The sequence below is a fragment of the Tamandua tetradactyla genome, chromosome 8, assembly GCF_023851605.1.
Source record: "Tamandua tetradactyla isolate mTamTet1 chromosome 8, mTamTet1.pri, whole genome shotgun sequence".
Taxonomy (NCBI): domain Eukaryota; kingdom Metazoa; phylum Chordata; class Mammalia; order Pilosa; family Myrmecophagidae; genus Tamandua; species Tamandua tetradactyla.
In genome coordinates, this window is record NC_135334.1 from 70,190,339 (window position 1) to 70,213,413 (window position 23,075).

The window sequence follows — 23,075 nt, forward strand, 5'->3', positions numbered from 1 at the left end:
AGGCAGCTACATGCAGCAGCCGACTCTGTACATGGAGGGGAGCCCCGGCTCCGGGTCCCCACAATCCCCCCACGCGGCAGACCCCGTTGACCATAGGACAGGTACTGTATCCATTTTCCCCAACATCAGGATAAAGAGAGAATAGAACACTGGGAGTCCCCACCTAGAGATCACAAACCTACAATGATGTGGCCAAAAAAGGGGAATTAAACCATTTAGACAAGTGTCTACTGATAATTGACCAGTGTTACCTATGTGCTCCTGCGTGTGGTTTAAAACCTGTGAAACACTGCGAGTGACCAGGACTATATATGCGCAGCCCTGCGCATTCATTAAGGCACGGGTGCCGCCTTGTGCTGCGCGAGCCTATCGAAGGCCATTCGATTTTGTAAAGCTACTTTTCTAAGCTGTGTGGTTTCTTCACTTAGCAATAGGTCTTTTGGAATCGTTAAGTGCTTGGGCAGTGTGATCGGTGAAAGCTGCCACATGTTTTTTGCTAACTATTGTAGTTGAACCTCCTGCAAGAATGACTGAAGGACAATGCGATCAGGGCTTGTGTTTTATTCTGTATCTGGGTTTAACCATTTACAAATTATAGGAGTATGGGTAATGAGTCATATAAGGTTTTGGGGGGACATTAGAGGTTGTCCCCATGTACAACATCCCGTCCAGTTATAAGTAAATAAGGTCAACCATATTGCTCGCAGGTCCATAGCCATCCCCTAGGGGATGGATATGCCTCATGTTGGTTGGAAATATTTTGCCAGTGGAAGACTATTTTTTGGTAGCTTAATGGTAAAATTATATAATTCGGGGGGTAGCCATACCACATCATCAATTCCATCAAGTCTTTTTGTAAAGACAGGGGCGACATGGTCTATTGTTACAGCTTCTGCCATCAGCTACCCTAAACCATCATATAGAGCAGGCCCCAATACAGGTCGGGGCTTGTTCACCTATTCCCATACAAGAAACAAAATGTAAGCCCTGGCCTCACTATGGGACTCTGGTTGGATTTCAGTCTTAAAGGAGAAGATTCTTTGCCAGAGTTTCCCATGCACTGAATTCTGCCAGGCCAGCAGGGTATTCCACGGGGTCCAGTTCGCTGGGGTCACGGTCCAAGGAAGGCCAGCAGCACCCAAAGGTGACAGATCCATGCAAACATGACATTGGGTTCGATTGCAGGCATGAGTTATGTTGAAGACCAGCGTGGGAAGGGGTGTACTATGGCGCCAATCATACAACACCCCCAAAGTTGCCAGAGCACCCAGGGCCTTGCAGCTTGTCATGACTGACTGCCCATCCCCAGCTCTCCAGGTGTGACAGCAATGAGGTTTCTTTTAATCCAGCATCTGATCAGCCCAGCTTGAATGGCTTGTACCTGCACTGCAGTCTTCAACCTGCGCTCACAACCAAGGCCGCTGCACCTCCACAGACGTTTGGGGAAACTCCCAGGGCCCAAGGTCGGCTCCCGAAGGGGCCTAGCCCCGAACCTGCCGCAAAGTAGCTGGGGGTGTACCCTCCGAGCTTCGCGGGACCAACAGGCTGGCTCCTGCAGGACAAACCAATTTTCTTGTAATGCAAGGAGAACGTATTCATGCATTACTTACATGATTAAAAGTCAGTTAAACATTAAAAAGAAATATTTCTTAAACATATACGTCAGGAAATGTGGGAAGAGAAAATAAACCCCACCCATATTTCTATTGCTTAAGATAAATCACCTTGACATTTGAGTATTGTCCCCTCCATTGTAGTGCTTTATGACTAGTTAACCCTTTGCAGAGATCAGAGGACATGCTCAATTTTGTACTCTCCGTTTTTCCCATTACCTTCAGAATTTGGCAGTGGTGAACATCCGTGCCGGGTCTGTGAGGACCTGGGTTTCAGTCCACGTCTTGTAATGACCTGGGGAAAGGAAGGCAGGTGGGTGAGAGGTGGAGGTGGGGCAAGGGGTTCTGTGTGCCCTGGGTATGCCCGGAGCAGGGTTTCTCAACCTGGTCACTGTTAACATTTGAGGCCAGATAATTCTTTTTTGTGGGGGTGGGGTGCAGGGGTGGGGGGTCTATCCTGGGCACTGTAGGATGTGTAGCTACATCCCTGGCCTCTACCTATTAAATGCAAGTAGGCCCACCGTTTCCATTTGTGACAACTACAAATGTCTCCAGACATTGTCAATGTCATCTGGGGGTAAGGCCACCAGATTTAGCTAATAAAAATACAGGCTGCCCAGTAACGTTTGAGTTTGAATTTGAATGTCAGATAAACAAGTAATATTTTAGTATAAGTATATCCTAAGGGACATACTGGGAGGGGATATACTTATGCTAAACCTTTATTCTTTGTTTATCTGAAATCCAAATTTAACTGAGCAGCCTGCATTTCTCCAGTTCTATAGGATAGAACTGGAAGGGACAAGGGGTGGGGTGAGGAGGGGCAGGGAGGAATCCCTTTCTATTGAGAAGCACTGTCATAGGGTACCAGGCACAGAGGAGAAGACAGAGGAGATCCTGGCTCTGTGGAGTTTATAATCTAGTCGTTGGAGACAAACACAACAGGATGTTGTGCAGAGAGGTACCACCCAACCACCAAGGTCCCTTAGGGGTCAGACAGGGCTGGGCCCATCAACTTGTGGTTTGACTCTTTTCTTCTCCTCCTCCCCACACTGCTTTCGCAAGGGTTTTTATTCACACTTATTCACACTCTGTCCCATGTACGCCTCCCCCCCATACACATGTGGAAGACACCTTAACCCAAAGGAATGCATCTCACCCTATAACACTGAGACTCCAGAAGGCAGGTATAAAGGGCTGTGCCCCCTGGGATCCGAATCTCCTGCAAGACACACATCTCTGAGCCTGAGAGAGCTGCAAGGATAGACTGATGGCCTTTCACACATGGGATAGCCAGGGCATCAGGATGTGGAGTCATTAGGAGAGAGGACAATATTTAGAAGCTGGAGATAGTGCATGAAACTCTTCAGTCATTTGAGAAAATGTATTATTTATTGAGCACTCACTGGGTGCCAGGCACTGTGCTAGGTGCTGGGGAGGCGTTAACCAACAGGCTAAGTTGGTCCCTGCTCAAGGGGCAGGTTTCAAAGGTGTGGTCAGGGGGGTTGGTCAGAGGTGGGAGTTCTGAGGATGCGCCTATGTGGTCTGGGGGCCGAGGGGTGATCAGTAGGTAGCGAGTTCAACTCTGGAAATATGTGGAGTGTGAGGAGCCTAAGACATCTCAGGCAGATGTCCAGGAGGCCAAGGACTGTGGGTCTAGTCTTGGGGGAAGATTGTGGGCAGAAGTTCCTGGAGGAGGACAGGGTAGGATGGCAAGGCGGGCAAGAGTGGGAGAAGAGGGTGAGGACAGAACCTGGGACCTCAATGTTTAGGGGCAGTGATAGAGATTTAGAAGAAATATCATAGAGAAAAGTAGGTGTTTATGTTGGAAAGACCAAAGGAGAAGAGAGTTTCTAGGAGGAGATTTTGACAGCAAGCAGCACTGCTGTGAGGGCAGGTAAGCTGAGAGAGAGTGATGGTCTCCTCTGAGGACACTGAGGATTCACTTCAGCACAGTCTGGGCCTCACAAGATGATCATTGGCTAACAAGGAAGATCCAGGAATGTCCTAGGTGTCATTAAAGGAGAAGCTTGATTGGATGGAGGATGCCAGTGTAGGAGGAGAGTCTCCTGGGGCCATGAGTTCCCCATAGCTGCAGCCCTTTACTTTCAAAGTGCCTTGGTTTGTAACACTGGTAACTTCTCCCCCCTTGCCCTGTTCATGCTGCTCCAGACCACCTGGCCTTCTTGCTGTTCCTTGGAAACATCAAACAAGCCCCTGCCTCAGGGCCTTTGCACATACTATTCCCTGTCCCTAGAACACCTCCTCAATACATCCTCATCTTCTTCAGGATTTTACTCAAATGTTATCCTCTCAGTTAGGCCCTCCCTAACAATTAAAAACAGCAACAACCCCTCCCAGCATTACCTAGCCCGCTTCTGTACTTTATTCTTATTCATAACACATTTATTGCCATCTAATAAAACCTATGTTTAAAAAAAATTGTATTTTTGTTTTAATTTGAAGGGATAATATATTCACATGGTGCAAAACTTAAAAAACATTATGAAAAGGCATAGAGAGTAAGGTCTCATTCCCACTTATGTCCTTCTCTTCCCCATTCTCCCCTCCTTACTATGCATTACCATTCTTTTGTTAGTTTCTTATGTGTTCTTCTGGTGCTTCTTTATATAGATGCAAGTAAATATGAACATATATTTCCCAATAGTTGCATAAAATATAGACTGTTCTGCTTTTTTCCCTTAATAACATATCATGGAGAATCTTTCTTCCAGTACAAAGCACATCTTCACTCCTTTTTACATTTGCATAGTATTCCACTGTATGATGTGCCAATATTAATTTAATCACTCTCCAGTTGATGGACTCTTGGGTTGTGTACAACCTTGAGTTGTGTCCAGTCGTTTGCTATTACAAACAGTACTGCAATGAATGAATAACCTTGTTCCAACATAATTTCTTTTTTTATATATATTTTTGTTGATAAATCCTCACACACACACATTTCATACATGGTATACAATTAATGGCTCACAATATCATCACACAATTGTGTATTCATCACAACGATCCTTTTTTAGAATATTTGTATCACTCCAGAAAAAGAAATAAGAAGAAAAAAGAAAAAACTCATTTGTCCCATACTGTTATAGTTTGCTAACTGCCAGAAAGCAATATACCAGAAACAGAATGGCTTTTTAAAAAGGGCAACTTAATAAGTTGCTAGTTTACAGTTCTAAGGCTGAGGAAATGTCCCAATTATAACAAATCTATAGAAATGTCCAATCAAAGGCATCCAGGGAAAGATACCTTGGTTCAACAAGGCTGATGAAGTTCACGGTTTCTCTCTCAAGTGAGAAGACACATGGAGAACACATTCAGGGTTCCTCTGTCATCTGGAAGGGCATGTGGCGAACATGGCATCATCTGCTAGCTTCCTGTTTCATGAAGCTCCCCGGGAGACATTTTCTTTCTTTATCTCCAAAGGTCGCTGGCTGGTGGACTCTGCTTCTCGTGGCTATGTCATTCTGCTCTGCTCTCTCTGAATCTCCTTCATTCTCCAAAATGTTTCATCTTTTATAAGACTCCAGAAATTTCTCAAGACCCACCCAAATGGGCGGGGGTGTGTTGTCACCTACTCCATCTTAACAACCACTTTTGATTGGGTTACATCTCTAGGAGGATGATCTAATTACAGATCCAAACCTATGGTATTGAATAGGGATTATTCTGCCTTTATGAAATGGTATTTTGATTAAAACATGGCTTTTCTAGGGGACATACACCCTATCAAACCAGCACACATACCTCTTACCCCTCCCTCTCATTGACCACCAGTATTTCCATCTACCCAATTTATTTTATCCTTTGCCCCCCCATTATTTATTTATTCTTTATCCACATTTTTTTTACTCATTAGTCCATACCCTGCATAAAAGTAGCATCAGACACAAAATTTTCACAATCACACAGTCACATTGCAAACATTATATCTTTATCCGATTGTCTTCAAGAATCAGGGCTACTAGAACACAGCTCCACAGTTTCAGGTACTTCCCTCCAGCCACTCCAATACACCATGAACTAAAAAGGGATATCTATATAATGCATAAGAATAACCTCCAGAATAACCTCTCAATTCTGTTTGAAATCTCTCAGTCACTGAAACTTTATTTTGTCCCTTTTCTCTCTTCACCTTTTTGGTAAAGAAGGCTTTCTCAACTCCATGATGCTGGTTCCCAGTTCATTCTAGGATTTCTGTTCCAAATTACCAGGGAGGTTTACACCCCTGGGAGTTGTGTCCCATGTGAGTTTGCTTGCCAAGTAGGCTTTGTGAGAGAGAGAAACCATATCTGAGCAACAAAAGAGGTTCTCTGGGGGTGTCTCTTAGTCCTAATTTTAGTAGGCTTAGTATATCCTTTGCAGGAATAAGTTTCATAGAGGAAAACCCCAAGATGGAGGGCACGTCTTATCAATTTGGTTGTCCCCACTGCTTGTGAGAATTTCAGAAATTCTCCAAATGGGGTAGTTGAATATTTCTTCCTTTCTCCCCAGTCCTCTAAGGGGACTGTGCAAATACTTCTTTATTCACTGCCTAAATCACTCTGGGCTATATCGGGGCACCACACTAACCTGGACAAACCAATAAAATCTCATGCCGTATTCAAGATTCCATGTTAGGACCCAACATCATTTCTTACTGTGCAGATTAAACTCTAGGCAAAATTCCCAGAAGTGGGATTGCTAGGTCAAGGAGTAAATACATTTATAATTTTATTTTACTTATTAAATGTTTCCCATTCCTCAAAGTAGAATGTAAGTTCCATGAGAGCAGGATTTTTTTTTTTTACTTGTACGTATTACTGTATCCCAAGTGATTTAAAGTAGGTGCTCAATAAATACATGCTGAATCCATTCCTGGAAGTCTGAAGACATGCCCCTGACAATCATTCCAAATTCTATCTCAACAGAAGGGCTCTGGATCCTTAGAGATCCACTTTGTGTCCTCCTTAAACACCTCCCATGAGAAGGCAACAGAGAGCCCCTGCTTAGTCCCATCATCTCCTCCAGAAATCACAAGCCCTTCCCCCAGCAGATATATAGGTGCAGTGCTAAGTCCTCTCCCTCTGTCTAGAAATGTCTATTAGATACCATGCAACCTCTTATCTCTAAGTTCCCTTCCCTGGCTGCAGTTTCCTCTTTTCCAGTAATTTCCAAAATCACCAACTACTTGAAGACTTGATGAGCCATTGGATGGCAGAGAGATTGGGCTGATTTTCAGCAATGAAACCCATTCATCGAGTGGGTGCTTATTTTGTGCTGGGCCCTGTGCCGGCAATGTAGTTAGAGATGGAATGAAAATTGTCCCTGCCCTCAGACGCCTGCCACTCACAAGGAGAGCACACCAGGACCAGTTTCCTCGAGGGCAGGGCATGGATCTTCTCATCTCCAAGTCCCTGGTTCTCAGCAACCATGTGGCCTACTCAAGATATCCGCCCTCTCTTCCTTCCCACAAAAATAATGTACCTGGTTAATGTTTGAGTCCCCAGGCACCCAGCACAATAGTGGAGAAGTTGATTCAAATAATTCTCTGATTCCCACCCGCCCTCCTGCCAAAAGGACCATTATTGTCCCTTGGTTGGTTGACTTTTGGTTTCATGTTGCTGGGTGTGTCTGTTGATATTTGTCTGAGTCAGCTCTAACTGCAGGAAACTGGGCCATTCTGATTCCAGCATTCCCCTTTGAGCTCCTTGGTGGACACCAGTTCCCACGGGAGTGGAGAGGAGTGAGAAAGGCATTAAAATATGGAGCCAGCCCCTACCTGGGTCCAACTCCTGGCCAGACAACGTCAGTAGCTGTGAGATCTTGGCCAGCTGAGAGGAAAGCTCCCTTCACCTTGTGTTCCAACCCCACCGGCCCCTCCTACCTGCTCCTGTAACAACAGACCAGTTAAAGGGGAGGGAAGGGGCCTAGTCCAGAACCCACGCCTCAGGCTTGGACAGGAGACAGAAGATATTTATGGGGATCCCATGATGGCAGGCTCAGGTGCCCACGCCGGGGTCTCCAACTTCATTTCCATCGTCCAGTGGGCTCTTTGTAATAAAATCTGTGATCCACCATGGTAGATTATTTCTGAGGATCTTTTTCTTTCTTTTTCGGTGGCTACAAAATATTTTTTTTTAATTAGAGAAGTTGTAGGTTTGCAGAAAAACCATGTAAAAAATACAGCATTCGTATATAACCCCGTTGTTGACACTGTACATTAGTGTGGTACCGTTGCTACAATTGATGAAAGAATATTAAAATTGTAATATGAACTATGTTTGTTGTTTACATTAGACATATTTTTTTTCCCTTATTATTAACACCTTGTATTAGTTCGGTACATTTGCAATAATTCGTAAAAGAGCATTCTTATAATCACACTATTAATTCTTAATCACTCTATTAACTGTGATCCAGCATCTATAACAGGGTTCACCCTGGTGTACAGTACTGTGTTTATTCTTTTAACTTTTATTCCAGTAACATATGACCTAAGGTTTTCCCTTTCAACCACATTCACCTATATAATTTAGTGCTGTTAATTACACCCTCAGTAAGGTACTACCACCACCACCACCACCCATTTCCAAATCTTTACAATCAGTTTAAATAGAAATTCTGTACAAACGAAGCATCCACTTCTTCTTCTGAGGCTCTTTTGAGTGGCTGCAGCTCCAAACACCTTTTGGCTCTTAACCTAAACTTGCTGGATTTTCTGAGCAGTCCAAATATAAATCGGAGCATTGTTTGGATATCTTTAATCCCATCTGGCACTCAACTATCTATAGCATGTGTAACTAGGGGAGCTCTTAATAAACTTTGGTAAACAGAAAAGCACAGAAAGTTTCTAGACACTGGACGCCAGCCTCCGTGTTTACACTGGCCTGGAGGAATCCCAAATTTCTGGATTCTCAGAACCATCAAGAAGATGTCCTTTATGACCTAAGAACCCTGGAGACTCTTTCGACTCTAAAGAAACTAAAGATTTGAAAGAGGTTGGAGCAGCCTGAATTTAAAGACTATGGAATGGTTATTTCAGGAGACAATAGGGATTGGCCTTCAGGCAGAGACCAAACAATCAGTTTGATAGCTTGTGACTATCAATAGAAAAGGAAGTGAAACCCCAAATCCCTGCACCGGTGCTGTCCGGAAGGGAGCACTCCTCTACAGCCTGGAGGAGACACAGCAACCACAGGCAATGGATTGACCTTGTTTGTATCAATTCTGATTCAAGCAAACCAAATGTAAACAAACAAAAACGTAAGCCATTCAGGAAATGTGAAAACAGACTGGACATTTGGGATTGACCAGGTCTTGATAATTGTTGAAGCTGAGTGATGACATGGGGGGTCATTTTGCGATTCTTTCTTCTTCTATATACAGTATGTTTGAATTTTTCCATAATAAAAATAAAATAAAACCAAAAAAAGAAAAAAAAGGGGGGGCTATTTCAGATGTTAAGAACAAATGTTTCTCTTTCCTTACATATTGTCAACTGCTTAAAATCAAGCCACATTTTAGTTTACTTAATATCTGAATTGCAATTTTCTGGTACAGTTTTGTGGTTTTCCTGGAGTTTCTTGGCACCTCTCCTATTCCGGTTTGTGTGTGTGTGTGTGTGTGTGTGTGTGTGTGTGTGTGTGTGTGTGCTGTATGGCCAGTGTCACATTTCATTCTTTTTCCATGTGTGTATCTCATTATTGCAGTACCATTCTGTGTTAGTTAGATTCAGTTGTCAACTTGGCCAGGTGAGCATACCTAGTCTTGTTGCTGCGGATATAAGCCAACAGTACGTGAACCTCATCTGTTGCCAATTACATCTGCAGTCGGCTAGGAGGCGTGTCTGCTGCAATGAGTGAGGTTTGACTTAATTGGCTGGTGCTTAAATGAGAGAGCACAACATAGCACAGCCTAAGCAGCTCGGCATTCCTCATCTCAGCACTAGCAGCTCAGCCCAGGCCTTTGGAGATGCAGAAAGAAGTCACCCCGGGGAAAGTTGTTGGAACCCAGGGGCCTGGAGAGAAGACCAGCAGAGACCATCCTGTGCCTTCCACGTAAGAAAGAGCCTCAGTGGAAAGTTAGCTGCCTTTCCTCTGAAGAACTAACAAAATAAATCCCCTTTTATTAAAAGCCAGTCCGTCTCTGGTGTGTTGCATTCCGGCAGCTAGTAAATTAGAACACATTCGTTGAATTTTTTTGTTTGTTGGTTTGGGGAGGTGCATGGCCCAGGAATGGAGCCTGGGATATGGCAGGTGAGAATTCTCCCACGGAACTACCCTTGCATGTCGCCCCTCTTTCCTTTTGGAGAGAACAAACAGGTACCTTCTTTACATGACTATGAGCTTCTAGCTTCTTAATTGTACTATTGACAGGAATTCACTTTCTTCTTGAAGACAATTTTAAGACTGTTACTGGAGCCTTCCATTTTTCTGTTCCAATTTAAATAAAATACTTCTAGGTAAACAGTTATCACCCTAGGGTTTCTTTTCAAAGCTTGTCCCAGTTAGTTTCATTGTTTCTTGGATTCCATGTGTCTTAGGTCAGGTTCCCTAGCAGCAGGGGCTGAGAGAGGGAAGCTTGTGAAAGTGGTTAACTGAGGGATTGGGCTCAGGAGAAAGGGAGGGAGGGAAAGCTAAGCAGGGAAGTATTCTTTGCTAGGGGATACCTTCAGCCTGGTCCAGAGGGAGCTCTGGAGTTGGTCCCATCCTGTGGTGAGGGGGCATATTATGCAGCCAACACACAGCAGCTGGGCGACCAGCGCACCAGACCAGCAAAGGGATTAGAACAGGCTACCAGCAAGTGTTCTCACACCTGAGCATGCAAAAGAATCACCTGGAAGGCTTGTTAAACCACAGATTGCTGGGTCCCAAGCAGAGTTTCTGATTCTATAGGTTAGGGGTGAGGCGCAATAATTTGCATTTCTAATATGTTCTCAAATCGTAAGCGAGAAATCAGGATTTAAAGGATGGTTTTGATATAAATATTCCTGTTTGCTTTCTGGTATATTGGAGGAGACAGGGAAATACCTGAACTCTCTGAATTGTAATCCAGCTGCCTTGATCTCTGATAATGGTTGTATAGCCCTTATCTTCTGCCCCTGTGATTGTAAAAACCTTGTGATAAAACCTTCACTGTACCTAGTTATGCAGTTTTTCAACTTTAGAGGCTTGTAATCACTAAAGACAGACCCTAATGTTTGTTAATGGTCTTGGGTCCGCCCAGAACTAACCCACCCCAAGACAAAATTATCCTGATAACGGAGACTGGATCTAACCATCACCTGACATGTGAGTAGATTAGACTTTAACCTATAAGCCACCTATACCTCATTCTGCCATTTTCTTTCAAATGTTCTAAGCATGTAATCAATCTGTACGTGCTCAATAATTGGATCACCCTTAATTATATCATTTGGGGCCACAGTGCTCATTATTCTAAACTCTGTCCACCTTTTCTCTAATAAAACTACCCAAATTAACTGCAGTTCGGGGAGACAGATCTTGGGCTGCTAGGACATCTGCTCTTCTACTGTGCATGGTAATAAACTCTTTCTCTCTTTGAAACCCCAGTGTCTCGAGAATTGGTATTGAGCATGTCGGGCAAAAGAATCCATGGCCTTTGTCCAGCAATAAGATGCTGCTGCTAGGACTGTACTTTGAGAATCAAAGCACTACCTCATATCTTCCCGTTTTGTTTTTCTGAAGTATAATTTCAAGTATTTTTTTTTTTTCAGTAAGAATGCATGGGAGATGAATTTCATTAGTTCTCACCATCTTTATTTTGCCCTTACCCATATTTGATAGATCAGCCATTCAAAACCATTCCCCCTCAGAACTTTGCAAGCCATAGTTTCTAAGCTTCTAGCTCCAGAGAAGTCAGGTGCTAACTTATATATCTTTATCACTTACAAATCAGTTATAGATGACTTGTTTTCTGGTTTGCTTGTTTTTAATTTCCAGAAGTTGTTAGGCTTTTTGAAATCCCATGAAACCTTAGGTATGCAATTGCTTTTTTTCTTGTTTTGTTTTTACTCTGTTCCACATTCAAATGAGCACTTTAAATCTAAAGGTTCATGCTTTTTTTTAGCTGCTCTGGGAATTTTTCTTCTATCATGTCTCAGATTATTTCCTTGTCTCTTTTTTTTTTCTATTCTCTTGGAAATTCTCATTAGACAATTATCAGGCCTCAAACTGCTTGTTTATGATGCATTTTTTCTCCTATTTAAAAAATGTTAATCTCTATATTCTTGGAGAATCCCATGACTTTTGCATCTAGACTTTTTTTTTAATAAGCTTTTTATTCTGGGATAATTTTAGATTTATAGAGAAGTTGCAAAGACAGTATAGAGAGTTCCATATACTCCTCACCCAGCTTCCTCTAACATTAACATCTTATGTATCCACAGAACATCGAAACTAAGAAATGAATGTTGGTATATTACTATTAACTGCACACTGGCTTTATTCGTATTTAAACCGTTATGGTCTGCCAAAGCTGCCAGAATGCAACATACCAGAGATGGACTGACATTTAACAAAAGGGGATTTATTTAGCTAAAACTTATAGTTCTTCAGAGGAAAGGCAGCTAACTTTCATCTGAGGTTCCCTCTTACACAGGAAGGCACCGGGCGATGACTGCTGGCCTTCTCTCCAGGCTTCTGAGTTCCAACAGCTTTTCCCGGGGCGATTCCTTTATGCATCTGCAAACTTTTGGGCTGAGCTGCAAATACTGAGAGGAGGTAAGCTGAGCTGCTTGGGCTGTGCCGCCTAGAGCTCTCTTCTGACCTCTGTCTGTTAAACCTCTAGCTAATTACATGAGACACCACTCAGTGCGGAAGGCACTCCCCTTAGCCGACTGAGGATGTCATCAGCTATAGATGAGTGTCACAAGCTAATGGCTCATGTCCACAGCGGCAGAACTAGGCACCATCACCTGGCCAAGTTGACACCTGACCCTAACTACCACAAACAGTTTTTCCACTAATGTCCTTTCCTGTTCCAGGGTTCAATCCAGGGTCCCTCATTGCATTTAGTTCTCATGTCTCCTTAGTCTTCTCTGGTCGGTGACAATTTTCAGTCTCTCCTTGTTTTTTATCACCTTGACAGTTTCCAAGAGTACTGGTCAGACATTTCATAGAATGCACCTCAATTTGATTTTACTTTGTAGTCGTGTTTAGACTGGGGTTAGTTGTTTTGGGTAAGCTACTAAAAGGCGAAGTGCCCTTTTCACTGTGAGTGATGGTGACCTTGATCACTGGTTAAAGCAGTGTTTGTCAGGTTTCCCCACTGTAAGGTACAGAAAATAGTAATTTTTTCCCTTTCCATATTCTGTTCTTTGTAACCATGTCACTAGTCCAGCCCATATTCAAGGGAGAATGGGGGATTAAGCTCCATCTCCTGGAGGAAAGTATAGCTACATGTATTATTTGGAATTCTACTGGATGGAAGACTTGCCCCTTATCCCCATGTATTTATTTATTCAATCATATATCTCAATCAGTATAGATTTATGTATAGTTAATTATATAAATATATAAATATGTGTGTGTGTATAATGTTATTTATTTTGTTGCTCAAATTGTTCCAGATTTAGCAATTGGAGGCTCTTTCAGGTTAACTCCTCTGTCCCTCTGACATGCCCCTTTTTGTTTTTTGAGCACTTCTTTACTTTCTAGTACTAGCCTCTAGACTTTTTAATTATGTTTTTTGTTTAGGCAATCATATTTAAAATTTTTCCAGAACTCTTTGTTTTCTGATTCATCTGTGCTATTAGCATCCCTTTATTGCTTTATGAATCCATATGTTCTAGTTTGCTAGCTGCTGGAATGTGATATACCAGAAATAAAATGGCTTTTAAAAGGGGGAATTTATTAAATTGAAAGTTAACAGTTCTGTGAAAATGTCCAGATTAAGGCAAGTATATGAAAATGTCCAATTGAAGGCATCCAGGGAAAGATACCTTGGTTCAAGAAGGCTGATCACATTCAGGGTTTCTCTCTCAATTGAAAAGGCATGTGGCAATGATGGCAAGGTCAGCTTGCCTTCTCTCCAGGCTTCTTGTTTCATGAAGCTCCATCTTGGCGTCATTCTCCTTCTTCATCTCCAAAGGTCTCTAGTTACCTGGGCTCTCAAGCTCTTTCCAACATGGTTCCCTCTTAAAGAGCTCCAGTAAGCAAGCCCCACCTTGAATGGAGGCAGACGCATCTCCATGGAAACCATCTAATCAAAAGTTACCACCCACAATTAGGTGGGTCACGTCTCCATGGAAACAATCAAAAAGCTCCCACCTAGCAATATTGAATAAGGATTAAAGAACTTGGCTTTTCTGGGGTACCCAACAGATTCAAATTGGGACACCATACAATCTCAAACTTGATGTTTTTCTAATCATGATTTTTAAACACTGTTTCTTGGATTAAATGATCGGAAGTACTCTCCAGATGAAGCATGGGAGCTATAAGTATGGTTACAGAACATAAATATCTATTGTAAATCTTGGCAGTGTAAAAGTAATTGTATAGCTATAGAAGTCAGAAGGTGTGGGAGGAGCAGAGGTGAAAGTGTACAGGTACTAATTTCTTCTTTATACATAGTAGAAATGGAGTTACTGTCCAAAGTGGATGGAATTGGAAATAAACTTTTAAAGGAGTGTTGGGGATTGACTCATGCCATCCACAGAAGACATACTCAAAGTCTAAACCCTCGTCCCATGTATGAACCCATTTGTAAATAGGACTTTTGAAGAGGTTACTATCAGTTATGACTCATTTGTGAACAGGATCTTCAAAGATCCCACTTAGATGAAGCAAATTGAGTCAGGGTGTGTCTTAATCCATATGACTGGAGTCCTTAGAAGGCAGAGGAAATTCAACATGGTGAGTCAATCGAAGGCAGAAGTCAGTGAAAAACAGAGGAGCAGGCACAAGGAAGAGAGAGCAACCACTTGACAGAGAATTGCCAGAAGGCTATAGACTGGAGAGAGAAAGCCCTGCCAGTAGCTTGATGCTGGACTTCTAGCCTCCAAAAAGGCAAGACAAGAACTTCCAACTGGTGTAGCCAACCCAGTATGTGGTATTTGTCATAGCAGCCCTGGCAAACTAAGACGAAGGCCATTAAGCTTAAATAGGTAATCAACAGAAATAAACCGACACGATTTGGAAGGGATTGGAAGATGAGCAGTAGTGCATGAACAGGTTTCTTCGTTTTCCATAAAGGAAGTAAAAAAGCATTCATTAAGTTGACATATCAATTTCTTGAAATTGAGGTATATGCATATTAATCAGATTTGTGGTGAAAGCCACCACATCTTAAAGCAGAAACTGTTTCCCTTTCCATATTCTGTTCTTGAATAGAAATATGAAGGTGAAATAGAATAGGAAGAGAAAGTGGTTTCCTTTTGCAGGGGGGCATAGGGCAAGGTGGGATGGAATGGAACCAGACTTTGACTTTTCCTTTAGTAACATTCTGTGTTGAAATATTAAAAATATATATATATACACATATCATTTTAAAAGAATGATTTTATAAAATTAACATTTTATAAAAATAAACTGTACATAAATGTTGACTGCAGAAACATGCTGGTGCTTCATGTAATGTACAGAGTGGGAAGGGATAAGAACATGGCTAGATGAAGGAAGCATGGCTTCTCACTTTGGAGAGGTGAAATCTGTGAACTAAGGCTGCAGAAAACAGCCTCATCTTGGGTAGAGGTGTTCTCAGAGGGCAGAGCCCCTCTCCTCCCCTCATTCAGCATGGTTGTTTATCCAACAGTGTACTGAGCACTTATTAAGCTTCAGAACTGGTGTTGGGACAGAGGATAGATAGAGATGTCTTCGCCCTTGACACCTTGTCAAGTAAACCAGTCGTTACAAAGACTGCTAACCCTAGTGTTGGCACTCCCCATCTCAGGAAGGGTGCAATCCATTTGCTTTTGCATTTTCAGGAAGAAGAGGGTTGGGAGAGAATTCCAATCATCCCGGTGTGCCTGAGACTGTTTTGGTTTTAAATGGAAAGTCCTGTGTCCCAGGAAATCCTACAGCCCCAGGCAAACCGGGTGGTAGGTCACCCTATATGGGGGAGGAGGTAACTTCTGGCCCAGACACGCAATCCTCTTGGGGCTTGTTCTCCTGGAGGAGGCCAAGGAACCCACACTTTATGGGCATTCCCAATATGTTTTCTGAATTTTGAGAGATCTGCAGTATGGGATGGGGGTGGAGGGCAGATCAGGGAGCTGACGATGCTAGTTTCTGACTGTGGTGAAGGGAAGAGAGCCAAGGAAAGGACCTGGGTGAGGTGGGGTAGGGTACTATAAGGTACTATAATTCCTACCTCCAGAATTGGCATGTCTGGGTGTGCTGGCTTGAAACTGTTATGTACTCCAGAAAAGCCATGTCTTCTCTCTCTCTCTCCCTCCTTTTCTTCTCCAAAATCTTTTATTTGGTTACACTCATTTTGCTGGCACCCAAGCCAAGTTCTCTTCATCTTAATCCAATCTTGTGGGCAGACCTACTGTCTGGGTGGGACCCTTAGATTAGGTTGTTTCCATGGAGATATGGCCCACCCAATTCAAGGTGAATCTTAATCCTTTTACTGGAACTCTGTATGATGAGAATAAAAGGCAGAAAACAGAGAAAGCTCCAAGCCAACACAGAAGGCAGAGAGATTAAACCAAGTGACAGATGCTTGGAGATGCTTGGAGGTAGGCAGGGGCTCAGAGAGGAGGTCACCGGAGCCAGGAGCTGAAAGCAACGAAACCAGGGAGCAAAGGGCCAGCAGACATTGCCATATGCCTTCCCAATGTGACAGAGAAACCCTGGACGTGATCGGCCTCCCTTGAGTGAAGGAATCCTCTTGTTGATGCCTTAATTTGGACATTTTTGTGGGCTTAGAACTGTAAACTTGTAATTTAATAAATCCCCTTTATAAAAGCCAATTCATATCTGGTATATTGTAATCCAGCAGCTTTAGCGAACCAAAACACTGGGGGCCATACAGTTTGGCCCTGGGAGGGGATCAGACTATTATCCCCATCCCATTCCCTAAAGTGCATGTATTCAATAAATATTTATTGAGCATCTACTATGTACTAGGCTCTGATTATTTAATTACATTACACTTGCTTTTACTGTGTGCAAGCCTCTGTTCTAGCAGGGAATGCAGCAGGGAATGAGACAGCTCCAGATCCAGATCCAGGTGCAGATACAGAGTTTACGATCCAGGAGGGAATGCTGACAATTCAACCACTTTAGTGCGGGCCCATTTCTGTTCCATTGGTCTATTGGTCTAGTCTCACACCAGTACAACGCTGATGCTCTCTTCATCGTTGCAGGTTGATAGTGAGTTTTGAAAATCAGGTAGATTGGGTCCTTCAACTTTTTTCTTTTTTTCAAAATTGATTTGGCTGTTTTATATAAATTTTCCATATAAATACTGTTCTAGTTTGCTAGCTGCCAGAATGCAATATACCAGAAACGGAATGGCTTTTAAAAAGGGGAATTTAATAAATTGCTAGTTTACAGTCCCAAGGCTGAGAAAATGTCCCAATTAAAGCAAGTCTATAGGAATGTCCAATCTAAGGCATCCAGGGAAAGATACTTTGGTTCAAGAAGGCTGATGAAGTTCAGGGTTTCTTTCTCAAGTGAGAAGGCGTATGGCGAACACAGTCAGAGTTTCTCTCTCGGAATAAACCGGAAAAGTATAAAACATTGTTGAGAGAAATCAAAGAAAATCTAAAATAAATGGAGAAATATATCACATTCATGGTTTGGAAGACTCAATATTAAGTAGTCATTCTCCCCAAATTGATTTTGGAAGGGTACATGGCGAGCAAGGCATCATCTGTCCGAGCTTTCTCTCCTGGCTTCCGGTTTCATGAAGCTCCCCGGGAGGCGTTTTCCTTCTTCATCTCCAAAGGTTGCTGGCTGGTGGACTCTCTGCTTCGTGGTGCTGCAGCATTCTCTGCTCTCTCGGAATCTCTCATTCTCCAAAACACTTCCTCTTTTATAGGACTCCGGTAAACCAATCAGGACCCACCCAAATGGGTGGGGACATGTCGTCACCTAATCCAGTTTAACAACCACTCGACTAAATCACATCATCCAGGGAGATGATCTGATTATAGTTTCAAACATATAGTATTGAATAGGGATTATTCTACTTTTGTGAAATGGGATTTTGATTAAAACGTGGCTTTTCTAGGGGGCATACTACCTTTCAAACCAGCACACACATATCTATCTAAAAGCTTGTTGGAATTTTTATTGCAACTGGATTAAATTTGTAGATCAATTTGGGGAGAATAACTACTTAATATCGAGTCTTTCAAACCATGAATGTGGTATATTCCTCCATTTATTTTAGATTTTCTTTGATTTCTCTCAACAATGTTTTATACTTTTCAATGTGAAGGAGGTAGTCCTGTTTCTTTCTTTTTTTTTTTTTTGCATGGGCAGGCACCGGGAATCGAACATGGGTCTTCAGCATAGCAGGTGAGAACTCTGTCTGCTGAGCCACAGGGGCCAGCCCAGTCCTGTTTATTCTTTTTCATTTGTTTGTTTATTCTTAATAACAAGTAAGTCTTACTTATTCCTAAGTGGTTTTGGTTTTTGATGCTGTTATAATTAGATTTTTTATTTAATCTTCGGTTCTTTCTGGCGAACATACAGAAACACAATTGATTTTGAATATTAGCTTCATTTATTAATTCTAGTAGTTTGTTGCATATTCCTTAGTGTTTTGTATGTAAGCAATTTTACCTTCAAGTAAAGACAGCTTTACATTTTCTTTCCAATCTTTGTGCCTTTTATTCTTTTTATTCCTTATCGAATGGCTAGGACTTCTGATATGTTAAATCTAGTTAAATAGAGACTTCTGGTAAAATGTTAAATAGAAATGAGAACTTATATCCTTATTTACTCCTGATCTTGGGAGAAATGTGTTGAATATTTCAACTTTAACTATTACATTAACTGTAGGTTTTTAAAAAGTAGACTTTATTTTTTAGAACAGTTTTTTTGGGTTTACCAAAAACTTGTGCAGAAAATTAAGAGAGTTGTCATATACCCCTTTTCCCCACACCAGCCGTAGGTTTTTCAGTTTTTCTTTATGAGTTTGAAGAAGTTTCTTCCTAATGCTAGTTTGTTGAATGTGAATCTTTATCATGAAACGGTGTTATATTTTTATTGAGAATCCTTCACACATAATACATTCATCCATGCACACAATCAGTGGCTCACGATATCATCACATAGTTGTGTATTCATCACCATGATCATTTTTAGAACATTTGCATCACTCCAGAAAAAGAAATAAAAGGAAAAAAGAAAAAAAATCATACATTCCATTCCCCTTACCCCTCCCTCTCTTTGACTAATAGTGTTGCAATCTACCCAATTTTTTTTATCCTTTATTGCTCTATTACTTATTTATTTTTTATCCTTTTTTTTTTTAAGTAAAAAAATCTGGATCTGTCCATACCCTGGATAAAAGGAGCATCAGACAGAAGGTTTTTACAATCACCCAGCCACATTGTAAAAGCTACATAGTTATACAATCGTCTTTAAGAATCAAGGCTCCTGGAACATAGCTCAACAGTTTCAGGTACTTTTCTCCAGCCACTCCAATTCACCACAAACTAAACAAGGGTATCTATGTAATGCATAAGAATAAACTCCAGGATAACCTCTCAACTCTTGTTTGAAATGTCTCAGCCACTGAAACTTTATTTTGTCTCATTACTCTCTTCCCCTTTTTGGTCAAGAAGCCTCTCTCAATCCCTTGATGCCAGGTCCTGGCTCAACCTGGAGTTCTGTCCCACGCTGCCAGGGAGATTTACACCCCTGGGAATCATGTCCCACATAGGGGGAGGGCAGTTGAGCTCACCTACTGAGTTGGCTTAGAGAGAGAGAGGCCACATCTGAGCAGCAAAAGAGGTTCTCTGGGGGTGACTCTAAGGCATAATTACCAGTAGGCTTAGCTTCACCTTTGCCGGAATAAGTTTCATATGGGCAAACCCCAAGATTGAGAGCTTGGCCTATGGAATTGGTTGTTTCCACTGCTGGTGAGAATATCAGGAATTCCCCAGATGGGTAAGCTTAACGTTTCCTCCTTTCTCCCAAGTCCCCCAAAGGGACTTTGCAAATGCTTTTTTATGCTCTGCCCAAATTACTCCGAGATATATTGGGTATAACACTAACGTAGTCAAGATCGCATGTAATTATGGTGTTCAAATAAACTGTTCATACAAATTAATCTAGATAATGTGTTACCCAAAATATAAATTTTGCACCAAATAAACATCCCTTCCTTTGGTCTTACACAGAAGTTGAAGTTTTAAAATATGGACCATATCATCCTTTACCCTGTATCCTGATTCACCTTAATCTTATCCAGATCAGCTTCATTCATGTCTCTAGTCAAAGTCTGATCAGTTTTTCAACTTTTTAAACAGTTGCCGTATGGGGTAACGCTGACTTTCATAGCCTCAGTGCGCTAACTCAGAGTGTCAAGTGTCACGTAAATACCTGAAGTTTCAGGGACCAACCAGGTTATGCACAATTAGCTCAGTATCTTGGAATTGAGAAATAGCAATTACAACTCCTGAATATGTGTGACTGCTGTAAGAGCTTACAATCTAGGACTCTTTATAATAGCCCCCAACCTGATAACCCACACTCTCGAGTTCAATCCCCTTAGTTTGTATATTATAGTCAATCCATATAAGTAAGGCATGGGAAAGGGTGTTATATTTTGTCAAATGTTTTTTTTCTTCATCTATTGAGATGATTGTATGGTTTTTCTCCTTTAGTCTGTTAATGCTATAAATTACATTGATTGATTTTAGAACATAACCTTCCATTCTTGGGATAACTTTATTTAACCATGGTATATTACATTTTTAATCTATGACTGGATCCCATTTGTTTGTATTTTGTTTAGGATTTTCTTGAGAAATATTTAGCTATATATATATATTTTGCAATGTCTCTTTTCTCATGTTTATTTAATGAAGCACATATTGTTGGACACAATTGATTCCCAAAGCTTTACTCTTAAAAAACATGCTTTACTATAGGCTGAGCCCCCAGTCTTGGGGTTTGTTCATATGAAACTTAACCCCACAAAGGATAGGTCAAGTCTACTTAAAATTTAGGCCTAAGAGTCACCCCCAAGAGAGCCTCTTTAGTTGCTCAGATGTGGCCTCTCTCTCCAGCCAACATGATGAGCAGTCTCACCACCCTCCCCCTCTCTGCATGGGACATGACTCCCAGGGGTGTGGACCTTCCTGGCAACGTGGGACAGAGATCCTGGAATGAGCTGAGACTCAACATCAAGGGACTGAGAAAAACCCTAGAATGAGCTGAGAATTAACATCAAGGGATTGAGAGAAACTTCTCGACCAAAAGGGGGAAGAGTGAAATGAGACAAAGTGTCAATGGCTGAGAGATTCCAGAGTCGAGAGGGTATCCTGGAGGTTATTCTTACGCATTAAGTAGATATCACCTTGATGTTCAAGATGTAGTGGAGAGGCTGGAGGGAAATGCCTGAAAATGTAGAGCTGTGTTCCAGTAGCCATGTTTCTTGATGATGATTGAACAATGATACAGCTTTCACAATGTGACTCTGTGATTGTGAAAACCTTGTGTCTGATGCTCCTTCTATCTACCTTATCAACAGAAGAGTAGAACATATGGAATAAAAATAAATAATAGGGGGAACAAATGTTAAATTTAGTTTGAAATGCTAGTGGTAAATGAAAGCGAGGGGTAAGGGGTATGGTATGTATAATCTTATTTTTCTCTGTTATCGTTTTATTTCTTTTTCTGTTGTCTTTTTATTTCTTTTTCTAAAGCGGTGCAAATGTTCTAAGAAATTATGAATATGCAACTATGTGATGATATTAAGAATTACTGATTATATACGTAGAATGGAATGATATCTTAATGTTTTGTTTGTTTGTTGTTAATTTTTTAAATTAATAAATAAAAAAACATGCTTTAATACACACTTTTACAGAAAACCTTTATACACATGCATGCTTATTTCCTAGCAATAAATTTGCATGTCTTTTTAGGTTTTGGTATTAGGATTTTCCTGGCCTCATGAAACAATTTGGAAAGTGTATTTCTTTCTTTCTTAAATGTTCTATAGAATTCATCATTTAAATCTTCCAGACCTGAAATTTGTTTGTGGGAAGGTTTCTGATAATGGATTCACATATTTTGTTCTTTATCTGACAGTTTTGGTAATTTGTGTGTTTCAAGGAATTTATTTCATCTAAAGTTGTGGAATTTATTGTCATAAAGTTCATCAATTTCCCTTATCATCCATTTAAATGTCTTTAGGAACTGCAGTATTTTCTATTTCATATAGCGTTAGTAATTGTTTTCTTTCTTCTTTTTTAAATTGGTATTGCAGGGATTTAATAATTTTATTATTTTGTTTTCACAGAGCCCATATTTGGCTTTGTTGACTTTCTCTACTGTTTGTTTGCTGTTTTATTTATTTCTACTCTAGTATTTATTATTTTCTTTCTTCGGTTATTTTGGATTTAATTTGCTCTTTGTTTTCTTGATTCTTAAGGTAGAATCTTAGATCATTGACCTTAAACCTTTATTCCTTTCAATGTAAAGTATTCAAAGCTGTATATTTCCCATTGATCTTAAACCTTTATTCCTTTCTAATGTAAGTATTTAAAGATGTACATTTCCCACTACACACTTGTTTAACTTGCAATTTTAAAACGTTTTATTATTTTTGGTTTTTCTTCTTTCTTTCTTTTTCTTTTTTGCATTTAAAATTTTTTTCTATTTTTTATCATATTTTGATATGTTGATATGTAAACACTTAGTTTGAAATATTTTCTGTTTTTTTCTTGTGAGTTCTTCTTTGATCCATGCACTATTTAGAAGGGCGTTAATTAATTTCCAAATATTTGTGACAAGATATCTTAATTTTATTGATTTCTAATTCTGTTGTTTTCAGAAAAGTACTGTGTAGGATTTCAATCTTTTGAAATGTTTTGAGATTTTGTATCCCTCAGCCTACGGTTTATCTCTGTGAATGATCTATGCGTACCTGGCCAGCGTGTGTGGTTGCAGTGTATATAAATGTCAATTAGGTCAAGCTGGTTGACTGTATTATTCAAATATTTTATAATTTTTCTTATCTTTGTCTGGATGTTCTTACTGAGAGGGGGCTGTATCTCTAACATAATTGTGGATTTCTCTATTTCCCTTTTTTCTTCGTGTATTTTGAAGTTCCATTATTAGATGAACACCCATTTATGGTTGCATGTCTTCCTGTTGAACTGACCTTTCTGTCATTATGAAATGTACCGCTATATCTCAAATAATGATCCTTGCCTTCAAGTCTCTTTTCTGATATTAATATAAGTACACCAGTTTTCCTTTGTTCACAGTTTTCACAGGTATATCTTTTTTCATCTTTTTTTTT

The 23,075-nt window shown here is 40.9% G+C and overlaps 1 long non-coding RNA gene across 1 annotated transcript in view; it reads right to left on the reverse strand.

Annotated features, from left to right (window-relative positions):
* Positions 1-1,378: 1,378 nt before the first annotated feature.
* The window catches only part of LOC143644495 (uncharacterized), a 33,505-nt gene continuing 11,808 nt past the window's right edge, over positions 1,379-23,075 (reverse strand). Inside the window, exons 2-3 of the long non-coding RNA XR_013156735.1 lie at positions 1,833-1,908; positions 1,379-1,552 (exon numbers count right to left, since the gene is read on the reverse strand). This is a non-coding gene — a long non-coding RNA (uncharacterized LOC143644495). The remainder of the gene's footprint in view (positions 1,553-1,832; positions 1,909-23,075) is intronic.